We start from the raw sequence: 14,683 nt of genomic DNA, 5'->3' as shown, positions 1-14,683 counted from the left end.
TTAGCTGCTCAGACACCCAAATAGGGTTATCTGTGTCTTGTGGAAAGACACAAAGTGACCCTAGGGACCATACTAGAACCAAGCTGAAGTTGCAACATTGTCCAGTAGTAACATTCTTCCACATAACTGAACCATAGTGAGATGACCGAGGGCGCCAATTCCTGTTGGCCACAGATTGAGCAAAACCATCAATAGTTACAAAAGGCAAAATATAAAGGACAACGGAAAGTTGATTATGAGGAGATGCTGTAAACTCCCTATTTTCGTTTTAGGCTTTAATTGTGCTATGTGTATGTTCCACTATGGCCTGACCATGAGGATTATAAGGGATACCCATCTTACATGAGATAAATCAAATTTTGCAAAGAGAGTTAAAACCCTGACTAGTATATGCAGGATCATTATCAGTTTTTAATTCCCTGGGCAATTATTTCTATGCTGGCTCAGCAAAGTATATGACAATTGAAGTCCATAGTCTGCAGTTGGTGAGAACTCATTGGAAGTGTCAGGGATTAAGGAGCTGCTTTTTTACTTAAATTAATTTGTGCCATACAGGTCAAAGAATCGTGGATGATTTTGTCTCCATTTTGGAGATATGACATCAGGAGTATATAATCAAGAAGCCAGTGCTCATCAGTACATTAAAATGACTTATCGATGCTATCATTTTTACTATTGTTTATAACAGTCTTAGTAAGAATCTCTGGGGTAGGAGAAATAAAAATATTTCAGAGTTTTGTTTCCTTATCAATATTGAAAGCAAGAAATAATGTGAGCATCAAACATGTTTGGAGTATGGAGATGACTTACACAGGTAGACATTGAGACAGTTGCCTGACAAAAGAGTTGCATTTTCTCAGCTCATTTCTAGGGTTGATTGGGAACAATTAATATCAGCTATCCTTGAAAACTCCCCTCAATTAGAGTGGAGGGCTTAATGGAGAGAGGAAGCAAAAGCTCTTGAACTTCAGGGCTTAAAGAAAGGTTATAAAGCTCCCCAAGATAAAATTCTTGAAGGGTCTTTATGCAGACCCAGAAACCCAAGCTGCCTATGATGAATATATATTGTTTCTATGCAGTACAGCAGCTCTGAATGATTGGGACAAGGTTTAATATTCAGGGGAGAGGATAGAATCCTATACCAAGATAAGGCAAAGACCTAGCAAATGCTTTAGTGTGTTTCTAGAAAGATTATCTAGGGCAGTACAATTAGAGCTAGCAGACGTAGATTCTCGGTGAATACTCATAGAATCTTTAGCTTATGAGAATGTGAATTCTCAATACAAACAGGTGCATTGACCTTTAAAAATACTATAAGTACCCTTGGATGAATATACAGCCAATATTGAGTATAATGACAATATGACAGAGGCATGGGTAGGAGAAGCCATATCTAAAGGTCTCAGAAGACATCAAGATAATAGTGTTCTTAGCTATGGTGACTTAGAAGCTTGGGTAGGAGAAGCCATCTCCAAAGGTTCGAAGAGATAAACACATGTCAGTTGTTATAACTGTGGTAAGATAGGACATCAAAAAGACATTGTAGGCAAAGCTTCCCTAGAAATAACATTCCCAGGAACGAATCAAACAGAAGGCCTCAGCCTCATGGGTTATGTAGAAGGTGTGGCAAAGGAAGACACTGGACAAATGAGTGTAGATCGAACAGAGAAAAACAAGGAAACCCTTTACCACGGGAAACTCCTTGGGGCCTCTCGAAGGCCTCCACGTCACAGCTGGTGTGAACATTCCCAGTCACAGTGGAAGACACTCTCCCACAGGACAATTATAAAATTCTGTACCTATTATAAAAACTCATACCGCTCTTGATGACAAACTAGTGACAGAAGTTGAATCAAACATGACAGAAGGAAATGAAAAACGTGTACTTTGGCAAACCTCTATAAATGGCCAAAGGTCTAGATTTGATGGGTAATTTGGCACACGGGTGGATGTAACTATCATAACTAATAAATTTTGGCCTCAAAGTTGGCCCCTGCATGAGGCAAATGTTCAATTATTAGGGATTGTCTCAGGTAAAAACATAGCACGTGATGGATTGATTGTATAGGACCAGAAGGACAGAGAGGAATGTTGAGACAATATGTGGCTGATGTAGTGATAAATTTATGGGGTCATGATCTATTACAGCAATGGAATACACAGATTAGCATAAACAACCTCATGATTGTGGAAAAAATATTATAAAGTACTATACAAGAGAGATACCAAATATCCAGGCTGTACAAAAATAGAATACATGTGCTGAACAAGCAGAGGAACCAAAAGCCCTTCCCTTCAAATGGCAAACAGGTCAACCTGTCAGGATAGGACAATGGCCTATGACCTCTGAGAACTTAGGGGCTTTAGAAAACATGGTTCAGTTACAGCTAAATGCTGGAAATATCGAGGAATCCACGAGCCCTTGGAATTCTCAAATATTTTTTATCAAAAAGAAATCTGGTAAATGGAGAATGCTTACAGACCTGAGAGCCAAAAATAAAGTTATCGAGCCAATGAGATCTCTACAGCCTGGAAAGTCCTTGCCTTCTTTGATACCTAAAGAAAGGCCTATTATAGTTATTGATTTAAAGGATTGATTCTTCACTATACCACCACAAGAACAAGATAAAGAGAAACTTGTATAATCAGTACCTAATTACAATAATTATCAACCTGTGAAGAGATATCAATGGAAGGTTTTGCCACAGGAAATACTAAATAGCCCCACCCTGTGTGAATATTTTGTAAAAAAAAAAAAAAGCTAGAAATAATTCTCAAACAGTTTCCACAATCCATAATCTATCATTACATGGATGATATATTGTTAGCTGACTCTATAGGAGAAATATTAGAAAAAAAAAATATTTGAGAAAGTAAAGGAAATTTTACCTCACTGGGGATTACAAATTGTACCTGAAAAAATAAAAATAGGATAGTCTATCAACTACGTAGGATATAAAATAGGTCTACAGAAAATTAGACCACAAAAAGTACAGATCAGGAGAGATCAGTACCAGACCATTAATGATCTTCAAAAATTACTAGGAGATATTTCTCAATAGTAAACTATTATTGGAGTAGAAGAGCATTATTGTAAAAATTTGAAAATGGCCCTAAAGGGAGACAAGGATTTGAATCGTCCGTGAATACTATCAGTTGAATCTGAAAATGAATTAGAATGGGTATTATAGAGGATACTAGAAGCACATGTGGAGCATGTGGATCCAAATATAGACTGTATTCTGGTTATATTACCATCTAGAGGATATCCTTCAAGAATTTTGATGCAGACAGAAGATATCATATTTGAATGGATATTCCTACCAAATACACAAAATAATAAACTAAAAACATATATAGAAAAGATCTATAAATTGATTACAGAAGGTAAATTAAGACTCTGTCAGGTAAAAGGAAGGGACCCAGCAGAAATTATAGTTCGCTTAAATAATGAGGAAATTTACCCCTTATGGAAAGATAGGGGAATATTGGCAGAGTGCATGCAGTAATTTTTTTGGGAATGATTAGCAACAATTATCCCAAAACTGAAAGAATCAAATTCATAAGAAAATGATTTGGATCCTTCCACGCATTGTAGGAAGAACACCTATTTCTGAAGTTCATACATTCTACACTGATGCAAACAAATCAGGTAATGCAGGATATAAATCAGGAAAAATTACCAAAGTGTTTCAAATCCCTTACAATTCTGTACAAAAGGCAGAATTGTATGCCATTCTCATGGTACTTATGGATTTTAAAGAGCACCTCAATATAGTTACTGACTCTCAATATGCAGAGAGAGTCATTTTACACATTGAGACTGCAGAATTTATTCCTGAGAATGCAGAATTAACTTCATTGTTTATAAAGTTACAAGATACTATCAAAAAGAGGACTCGTCATATATATATATATATGCATATATATGTACATATATATACATATGTGTGTGTGTATATATATATATATATATATATATATATATATATATATATATATATATATCACATCAGATCCCATATGGTTCTTTCATATTGCACAAGGCAATGATGAAGTTGATCGTTTATTGATAGGAGGTGTGTTAGATGCCTCGGAGTTTCATAAGAAACACCACGTGAAGAGCAAAGGTTTCAAAAAAGTATTTTTCCATCACTTGGCAAAAAGACAAGGAAATAGTAAGGAAATGTCCTACCTGCTCATTCTATAACCAAACTCCTTTACCTCCAGATAGTAACCCTAAAGGTATAAACAGGAATGAAATATGGCATACGGATGTGTTTCATTTGGCAGAATGTGGAAAATTAAAATATGTACATCACACTATAGATACATTTTCAGGGTTTCAATGAGCCGCTGCTCTAAGTTCTGAAAAGGCTGATTCTGTTATCACACACCTATTAGAGGTAATGGCCATTATGGCCATATCTGCACAAATAAAAACAGACAGTGCTCCAGCATATGTCTCCAGCAAGTTGAAACCGTTTTTTGAGTATTATAACATAAAGCTCATAACTGGTATACCACACAATCCTATAGGACAAGCAGTGGTTGAGAGTTCCAATTGTACTTTAAAAGAAATGCTCCACAAAAAGGCAGGAGGAACAAAGGCACCCAAACACATATTACATAATGCTTTATTAACATTAAACTTTCTTAATGGTGATTAAAATGGACAAACAGCTGTAGAAAGACACTAGACAATAGAAAAAACTTCTGAACTAAATCAACCAGTGTACTTCAAGGATGTATTGACCTCAGAATGAAAAGCAGGATATGTGTTACATTGGGGGAGGGTTTTGCATTTGTATCTACAGGAGAAGAAAACTATGGATACCATCTACGTTAATCAAGATTCGAGTTGAAAAAGAGAAACATCTTATTGAAGAGAAATGACAAGTCATCCAACAAATTAGGTCCCAGAAGATGTGCAGAGACCTCTCAAAGTTAGGGAAGTGTTCTGTTCTTACAGGAAAACAGGAGAAAACCTATCTTCTATACAGTCAAAAAACACGGAACATGTAGGAACCTACAAAAGAGAAGACAGCTCTCCAGAAACAATCACTTAATGAAACAGAATCTGATATATGGTAAAAATATTTAATTCTAGTAAACTATATCTATACAGAAATCTATTTCTCTCTACAATCTAGTATTCCTGTAGTCAAAATTCATGTAAACTAATGCTGGCTTTGGAGTTGGATTTGGCTTTCCTTCTCTAAATGCAAGCATGTTGTTAAGATTAAATTCATGGTTTCTGCCTTAAATCAAGAAGCCAATTGGTGTAAGGCAGAAGAAAACAAAATCTGTGAACTCACTTCTTATACGCAATTTTCTCTCTGGAAATCCTAATTTTCTCACATACATTTTAATGCTTATTTTTGCAATTCCCTTATGCATACCTTAAAACTTGAAAATTTTACTTTAATATTGATACTTAAGATTTCCAGAAGGAATAAAAACAATTCCTAACAGAAGTCTTTGAAATCTCCAGAAAGAAGAAGGGGTCCCAGGTCATCGTTTCCACTTGACTCAACCTGATGCATCCGGACTATAAACATCACCCTAAAACCGGTTTGAGGCTGTTTTGCTTGAGACAATTCATGACTAGTTAGCTGTAATGGTGCACCTCGGTACTACACCCTGGCCAGAGTTTCAAATAGAACTATAGTCAAGCATACTCTGCCACACAGTGACTAGCTACATATGTCACAGCCAGTTCTGTTGGGAAATTTGGTTGCTAAAAATTTTCTTCCTAGAGGATCCCATGGAGCAATTATCATCCAATTTCAGCAGGAAGTAACCTTAAGATAACAACACCCCTTTCACTATTTTTGGAATTTTGGGATAATAGTCATCTTCTCTGGGTTGGTTTTATTTATTTAGGGTTGGGTATGGAAGGGGATGCTTACACTCGGGTTTATCTTTTAGACAGGAATAGGGTATTTTTGGGAAAGGTATGGTTTAAATGGGAAATAGGTAGATTAGCCTATTTTTTTGTGAATATGAGTAAGAGTGAGATAATAGTACTTTACAGCTTACATTGTTATATATTCTTATACGTTGTAAGCTATGTAAAATTAAGTTCATATTTTGTTATATTGTATGAAATTTTTCCACTTTTGATGTTTTATGCACATTATTTTTAACATATTCTATGTATGTATACTTTTAGTTATGTTCAAGACATTTCATATATTGATAAAATTTATGCACATTTATTTTTGCAATATTCTACATATGTTTACTTTTCTTGTATTCAAGACATTTTGTATATTGGTACAATTTGGGATATTTATCATGCTGCCCTTTATAGTTCTACCTCTTGTCTTGACATTTCTATTTAACCTCTATTTTAGGGATTTATATGTATGTATATGTACATAATTATATTGTTTAGGTATTTGTTTCTGCTTTACTCAGGGAAGTTTCAATCAGTTTGTTAGCTAAGTTCCTGAGTATTACAGATTATCTTCACTCATGTTTTCTGTACCTATGAGATTAGTCAAATATAGGTGCTTAATCTTCAATTACTGCATAGGCATGCAGAATATTGCATTTAAATGTTTTAATATTAGTACTCGGTTGACATGAGTCACTGTTGTTCCTGAGAGTACCATGCACTTTCCCAAAAATATGTTGGACACTGTTGTTGCTCCTGCTGAGTTCATTATCACCTCAGCTAATGGCCTTTTGCGCACAGAACTGCCCCCCACCTTGACCACTGATTTGGATATGCAGTCCTACATGCTTTCAGGAGATAAATATAGAAGACTGCTGGACCTTGACAAGTCAGGGTAAGACAGTTATTCTACCTCCCTGCTGTTGTTGTTGTCTGTCAAGTTCTCTTGGCCTTAGCCAAAACTGGGTGTAACAACGTTGTTGTTGTGAGACCTAGGGTGACTGTCCAGTAGCTTGCTGTTTCTGTCCTTGCTGCACCTTTTGGAAGTTGCCCATCTGCACTTCCTGTCTACCCTTGTATCCTTATTTTTCTTCTCAGATCTTGATGAGGTTGAAGATTAAACTATCATAACTATTATTCTCTCTTCCTAGTTAGATATAATAGGTACTAGACTTAAGTTTTCCAGCTTAGGACAACTCTATTGTAAACTGCTTTATGCCTTCACCCTAGGACTAGATATGTAGGATGTTTTGTTTTTTTTTTTTTTTTTCTTAGAGCACACTTATGTATTCACTGTTTTGTATAATATAGTCTTGTATCAAGCCTAAATCTTTTCTTTAGACTTAAAGGGGAATTGTAGTGAGATATTTACTTTGTCTCCTTCTGTGGCACTGACCACGCCCATTGGGGGTAGAGCCCTGGCCAGAAGTGACCTGTGGAAGTAGGTCTGAGGAAGAGCCAGGGAAAGGTTTCTTCAGGGTGCGACTTGGACAGAAGAGCATCCGGTGGAACATGCTGTTGTTCATCTGTCTAGGTTATAACATATTTCTCCCTGAATAAACATCTATTTAGCCTTTTTGTTTATCGTGAAACTTACTTAACTGCTGTAATTTACCTTAAAGATTTATTTAGACATTCTATGATATTAGTGGAACTTGTCAGTGTGCAGGTTTTAGGGAAGTGGATTCATAGTATTTTTATTCCTGAAAAACAACTTTTTCACAGTAGGTCATGGGTTAAGGTAGGGGCTGGTTCCCCCATTATGTAAATTAGATGTTTTTTTATTGGAGGGAAGTGTTGTTCAAATATCATCTGGAAATAAATTTGGCCCATATTCTTCCTCAAGGAGCCTCATATTTGTAAGCACTTTCCTGAAAATATATACACTGATGTTTGATATTCTATATTATAGAAGCTACCTTACTTATTCTATATAATATTACTCCAAAAGCTCATGTTCTTGATATTATTGCCTCTGGCTATGTAAAAATATCTTTCCCAAATGTATAGGCTTTTTTTAAATCTAGAGACAGAATATACTATTTATTTCCCCACCGATTTTTCAATCCTAGTACCTCCCTAATCACTCCTCTTTATCTTCTGCAATTTAAAGATATTTTTACTATACCAGTATAAAATTGAGTATGATATTTTGGCTAACGGGCACTTCCATATGTGACAGTGAATGTTCCAAAACATAGATGGAAGACAACACGAGGCACATAAGAACAAAAAGTTATGGAAGTAACTTAGGGTTGAGACTGAAATAATTTTCCCATAGTAGAGAAATATTTGCTATTGAAATAGTTCTTTGAGGGACCTTGTATGAATCTCTTAGATTCCTCGTAGTATCCTTGTTTCTCTGTCGGTGTGTATTATAAGCTATTGATCCCTTCATATATATCTACAATCTATATGTGAGCAAGTACATACCAAGTTCCTCTATCTTTGACTGGGCTACTCAATCAGGATTGTTTCTTCAAGATCCATCAATTCACCTGCAAATTTCAAGATTCCATTTTTTTTCCTGCAGAGTATTAATCCATTGAAAATGTGCCATATCTTGTTTAACTATCCTTTAGTTGAAGAGTATCTATGTTCCTTCTACGTCATTGCTATTACAAATAAAGCTGCCACTTGAACATAGTTCAACAGATATCTTTGAGGCATGCATATGGTTCACTTGTTTAAGGGCCTCAGAGTGGAATTGCCTGGTCCTGTGATAGACAGATTTCCATTTTCCTGAGAAAATGTAAAAAATGGCTGTACAAGTTTGCACTCTTACCAGCAGTGGATACTTGTTCCCCTTTATCCACACCCTCTCCAGCATAAGCTGTCACTGGTGTTTCTAATTTTAGCCATTCATCAAGAGTACGATCGTAGCCAAGAGTTGTTTTGATTTGCATTTCCCTGATAGGTAAGTATGTTGAGCACTTGTTTAATTTACTTTCAACCTTTTTCATTCTTCCTATAGAAAATTCTCTCTTAATATCAGTAATTAATTTTTAATAGTGTAGTTTGTTGTTATGTTGACTAGTTTCTTGAGTTTTTTGTATGACTTGGAGATCAGGACTCTGTAAGATGTAGGGTTGGCAAAGATCTTTTCCTCCTCTGTGGGCTGCCTTTTGGTGTGGACAATTGTATCTTTTGCCTTTCAGAATCTCCCTTTTGATTGAGGAGGTCCCATTTATTAATTGTCATTCTCAGTTTCTGTGATACAGTAGTCATGTCTAGGAAGTGGTCTCTTGTAACAAGTTGTTGAAGGGCACCCCCACTTTCTCTTCTAAGAGATACAGTCTCTCTAGATTTAATTTGAGATCTTTGATCCATTTGGAGCTGAGTTTTGTGCATGGCAATAGACACGGATCTATATGTGGTCTTCTATGCACCATCATCCATTTTCGTCAACAAAGTTTGTTGAAGATACTTTCTTCCTTTCCGTGTGTAATTTTAGCTCTTTCATCAAAAATGAGGTGGTAATATGTGTGTGGGTTAATACCAGGATTTTTGATTCATTTACTTTGGTCTACCTGTCTATTTTACTGCCAATGCCAAGATTTCAGGACTCTATATCTATAGTAGAGCTTGAAGTTGGGGATGGAGATGCCTCCTGAACTTCCTTTATTGTACAAATTTTTTTGGCTATCCTGGGTCTTTTGAATTTCCAGAAATTATCCTTTCTAGGTCAATGAAGATTTGTCCTGGGATTTGGTTGACAATTGCGCTGAATCTGTAGATTGTTTTTGGCAAGATTGTCATTTTTATTATATTTATCCTACTTATTCAAAGAGCATGTGAGATCTTTCCATTTTTTGGTACCTTCTTTCATTTCTATCTTTAAAGACACAATGTTCCTTCTACACAGGTCTTTTACATTTGGTAAGTGTTACCCCACTTTATGTTGTTTGTTGCTATTGTGAAAGGGAGATATTTTTCTGTTTTCTTTCTCAGTCCCTTTGTCATGTGTACATATTAGGATTACTGAGGGTTTTGAGTTTATCTTGTATCCTTCAGGTTAGCTGAAGGTGTTCATCATCCGTAGGAGTTGCATGATAAAATTTTTGGGGTCACTTATGTAAACAATCATATCCTCTGCAAATAGTGACCGTTTGAATTCTTCCTTTCCAATTTGTATCACCTTGATCTCCTTTTGTTGATTTTATTTTTTTTGTTTTGGCTAGAACTTCAAGTACACTATTTAAGAGACATCAAAGAGAGGGCACCTTACTTTCAAGGAATTATTTTAAGCTTTTCTCCATTCCGTTTAATGTTACCTGTTTGTTTTCTGTACATTGCTTTTATTATGCTTAGGTATGTTGATTTTATTCATGATCACACCATCACATCAGGAAAGGGTGTTGAATTTTTTCAAAGGTTATTTCACCATCTAGTGAGATGTTCATGTGCTTAATTTTTCTTTATCAGTTAGGTTAAATGGTATATCACATTGGTAGGTTGAATCCCCCCTGCAATCCAGGGATGAAGCCTACTTGGTCATGGTGGATAATTTCACTGATATGTTCTTGGATTCAATTGGCTAGTATTTTATTGAGTACTTTTTCAGCAATGTTCATGGGGGATATTGGTCTGTAGTTTTCTTTCTCAGATGTGTCTTTGTGTGGCTTTGATACCAAGGTAATTGTGGTCTCCTAAAAAGAGTTTAGTAATGATGAAACTTCTGCTTTTATTGTCTGGAACAAATTAAGAAGTATTGTTATTAGGTCTTCTTTGAATTTCTGGTAAAATTCTGCACTGTAGATCTCTGGCCCTGGGCTTTTTATGGAGGACTTTGATGATGGTTTCTATTTTATTAGGAGGTATAGGTCTATTTAAGTTGGTTCTCTGTTCTTGATTTAATATGTTGATAGATGTCCAGAAATTTGTCCATTTCCTTTGAAGTATAAATTGTGTTGAGTATATTTTTGTCAAAGTATGACCTGAAAATTGTTTAGATTTCCTCATTGTCCATTGTTATAACCCTCTTTTTCTATTCTGATTTTGTTTATTTGCATTATCTCTCTCTGTGTATTTTTGTTTGTTTGGGTAAATGTTTGTGTATCTTATTTATTTTCTCAAAAAAAACTACTCTTTATTGCATTGATTTTTTTTTGTATTGATTTTCTGGGCTCTACTTTATTCATTTCAACATTCAAATTGATATTTTCCTGGCTTCTACTTCTCCGGATTGAGTTTGATTATATGTAATGCTTTCAGTTGTATTGATTGCTAATTCTGTAATGTGAATATCCTCTGTTTTTCACATGGGTACTAAGTTCAATAAACTTCCCTCATAGTACTGCTTTCACGTGTGTCCCGTAAGTTTAGGAATGATTTGTCCACATTCAACTTGAATCCTTCTGAAGTCTATAATTTCTTCTTTTTTTTCTTTGACCCAATATGGTTCAGTTGTACATTGTTCATTTTGCATGAATGTATTGTCTGTCTTTGAAATTTAGACACATTTACTCTATGGAGCAGAAGGTTGGTTTCTGTCTTTCTGTCAGTTTTGTGAGATTCTATCTGTTTATAGGCAAGTTAACATCAATAATGTTGAGGGAAAGAAATGACCATTGATTCTTGTTTGGTTTAGGAGTTGTTAGAGGTGGTATTGTGAATACATTTGCCATGCTTTACCCTTTGGATTCTAGTTAAGTGGGATTATCAACTGCATATATCTTTTTCAACATAGGTAAATTTTATGGGTTGGAGTTTTATTTCCATAAGTTTCTATAGGGATAGATTTGGTGAAAATATTGCTTTGTCATTGAATAACTTATATTGTCTGTATAAAATTATTATATAATTATTATGTAAATATAATTATTGATAAGCTTTGCTTGGTATAGTAGCCTGGGCCTCTGAACCTGTCGAACATGTATCTATGATCTCCTGGCCTTTAGTTTCCATTGAGTAGTCATGTGTATTTTCAATAGGTCTTCCTATATGTTACCTAGAACTTTTCCTTAGTTGCTCTTAATATTTTCTCCTTTTACTTTATGTTAGGTGTTTTGATTATTATGTTTTGATGGGACTTTTTCTTTGGTCCAGTCTATTAGTTGTTCATTAAGCTTCTTGTACTTCATAGGCATGTCATTCCTCAATTTGGGAAAGTTTTCTTCAATGATTTTGTTAAATATGTTTTCTGCACCTTTGATCTGGCCTTCTTCTATGCCTATTTTTCTTAGGTTTGGCCTTTTCCAGGTGTCCCACAATTCCTAGATATTTTCCTGTTCAGGATTTGTGGAATTTAAGATTCTCTTTGGTTGATCAATCTATTTTCTCTAGTTTATCTCAGCTGCTTAGAATCTCCCTTTGATCACTTGCATTATAGTGGTTTTGCTTGCCTCTGTAGTTTCTGGTTGTTACTTTTACTTTTTCAGCGTTCACTCAGTTTGTGTTTTGTTAATTTTTTCTATTTCAGTTTTCAAGTCTTGAACGGTTTAAATTGTTTCCTTCAACATTTTGATTGTTTTTCTTGGGTTTCCTTACTTTCTTTAAGTGATTTTTTTTTCCTTTCTTGCACTTTTGGCTTGTTCCCCCCCCCTCTATTTCTTACAATGTTATTTTGTTCTTTAATTTCTTTAAGAAAATTTCCCATATCATCTTTGAAGACTTGTATCATTTTTATGAAGTCTTTCTTTTAGGTTGTTCTCTTCTGCTTCATATGCTTTGTTTTGTTCAGGTCTTGTTGGTGTAGAGTCCCCAGATTTTTGGTAGTGTCATGATTATTTTTCTATTGTTAGACGTTTTCTTGTATTGCTGTCTTCTCATTATTTCTTCCATTGGGTGCAGATGGAGTCTCTCTACATTTACTACTCTCCCATCAGGAATAGTTGAGTCTGGATTTCGATGTCTGTAGCTCTGGGTGGTACAAGTTGTCTAGTGGTCTTTCCTCCAGCAGGGTCTCAGTGGTTGGGGTTAAAGCTCAGACAGCTGGGGACTCAGGGTGGTTCTTTTAGAGCCAGGCAATGGGGGTCAAAAATTAGACAGGCAGTTTTTCAGGGTGATTCTCTTGTAGAGGCAGAGCGATTTGAGTCAAATATAAAGGAGGCTAAGAATCAGGGTAGTCCCAAGTGTATATGTTGGTCTTGTGTGTTCAGAGAAGATCCAGGAAGTTCCCCAGATACAGAACGGTTGTAGGACCTGCTCTCTGGACAAGTGCTAAATCAGAGTAGTGGAACAGTGGGCACAGTAGGGCACAGGGTGAGGGATTGGCAGGTTCTAGTTTGGGGGTTTGTGCATCAGAGTACTAAAGCTGTTCTCTCTGGGGGACAGGATATATGGGGAAGTAATTCAGCCCTTGGGTAACCCAGGGAGTTCCATTGAAAGCAGAGGGAGAGTATTTGACCTGAACTATTTCCTGACTCAACTACAGCAGAGGCCTGTTGATGGCAGTGAAAGATTATACATGAGGGGACTCAGTGTGGTCCTCTGGTAGAGGCCCTGCAATAGGGATCAAATAACAGGTAGGCTGGGAGTCTGTGTCAACTTACATCTTTCATAGAATATACATGAGCAAACCATGTAGGCAGGTGAGGGCAGGCCCTAAGTTTAACATGGTTATTTTTATTAGATTGCTACAGATGTGTGATGACAACCATTTACCAGACAACCGTCTGTGATTCCTCTGGCCATTCTATAGGCACAACAAACAATGAGCAAAATGGATGATGTGAAGTAATGTTTTCTGTGTGTTTGTTTTGTTGGTTGTTTTTTCTATTGGATTGGCATCTATCTTGCCATTGCTGTAATGTAGTCTTTAATGATAGAAGATAAGATATTTAGAATTAAGACATTTGGACAGAAGCTGATGAATCAAATGAAGTAAAAAATATTACCATCAGTGAAAACTCATAGCAAATTGACATAGGGAGATCTTTTAACAGTAACAAAGTACTCCATTTCATGGACTTTTTCCCTTGACAAAAACAAAAAGCTCAAGAATGAGGAGGTAACCATTTCAAGCTTAAACCTAGTGTATGGGAGGATGTATGCTGTTTGTAAGAAAAGTGTTTCCTAATAGAAATTGATCATTTCCATTTTATACAAAGATAATTATCTGTACCAGTAACAAATTTTATGAAATCTTTTTGGAAATAGGTGTGTTTATGATGGAGTTCATATTTTGTATTTCTGTCTTTTTGTTTCTATATTGAAATATTTAGTGATATATCAAATTCATTAATTGATGTACAGTTTACCATGTGTCCAGTTGCCCATTGAATTAATAGGTTCCTGGAAACTACAATGGGATTCTTGGGGGCCTCCATCACAGCATCCATATGCAGGCACCAGCTGAGTTGAAATGTTTATTTTGATAATTTACTATTACTTCAGAAGTATTGAATATATCCATTTAAGTCACAATATATTAGGGTGATTCTTTCAATGGAGTCAGAGCCCAATCCTTAAAAGTTGGACAATACAGGCTATTGAAACCAGAAAATAACTTACTTTATATCATTGGCAAACCTCTGTGTAAACGATGACCAAAAGAGTTTTTGTGATGGAAGCTTTATCTCCTAAGACTTTTAACACTAAGTTATGAATATGTCGTCCACATTGCGAGGTTTTCCCTATTTACCTGTCATCAGTAGACTGAATGAGAGAATAAGAGTTTGGTTGGATTTGAGATTTTCAGTTTGTATGTTTTCTGTTTCATCTTTTATTTTCTCCTGTAGCTGCTTCTTAAATAAGCCTATATGTTGCTTTCTAAGATTTTGGATCAATAGTATCAATAGCACTTGATAAATGTTAATGCAGTGTACATCACTGTTGTAA

General features: G+C 35.6%; 1 pseudogene; it reads right to left on the bottom strand.

Moving 5' to 3' along the window:
- LOC127217060 (kinesin-like protein KIF2C) overlaps positions 1-14,683 on the bottom strand; it is a 189,445-nt pseudogene that overhangs the window by 158,072 nt on the left and 16,690 nt on the right.

The sequence above is a fragment of the Phodopus roborovskii genome, unplaced genomic scaffold, assembly GCF_943737965.1.
Source record: "Phodopus roborovskii unplaced genomic scaffold, PHOROB, whole genome shotgun sequence".
NCBI classification, from domain to species: Eukaryota; Metazoa; Chordata; class Mammalia; order Rodentia; family Cricetidae; genus Phodopus; species Phodopus roborovskii.
Note: the sequence above shows the minus strand (reverse complement) of the source record. Positions and strands in the feature narration are given on the sequence as shown.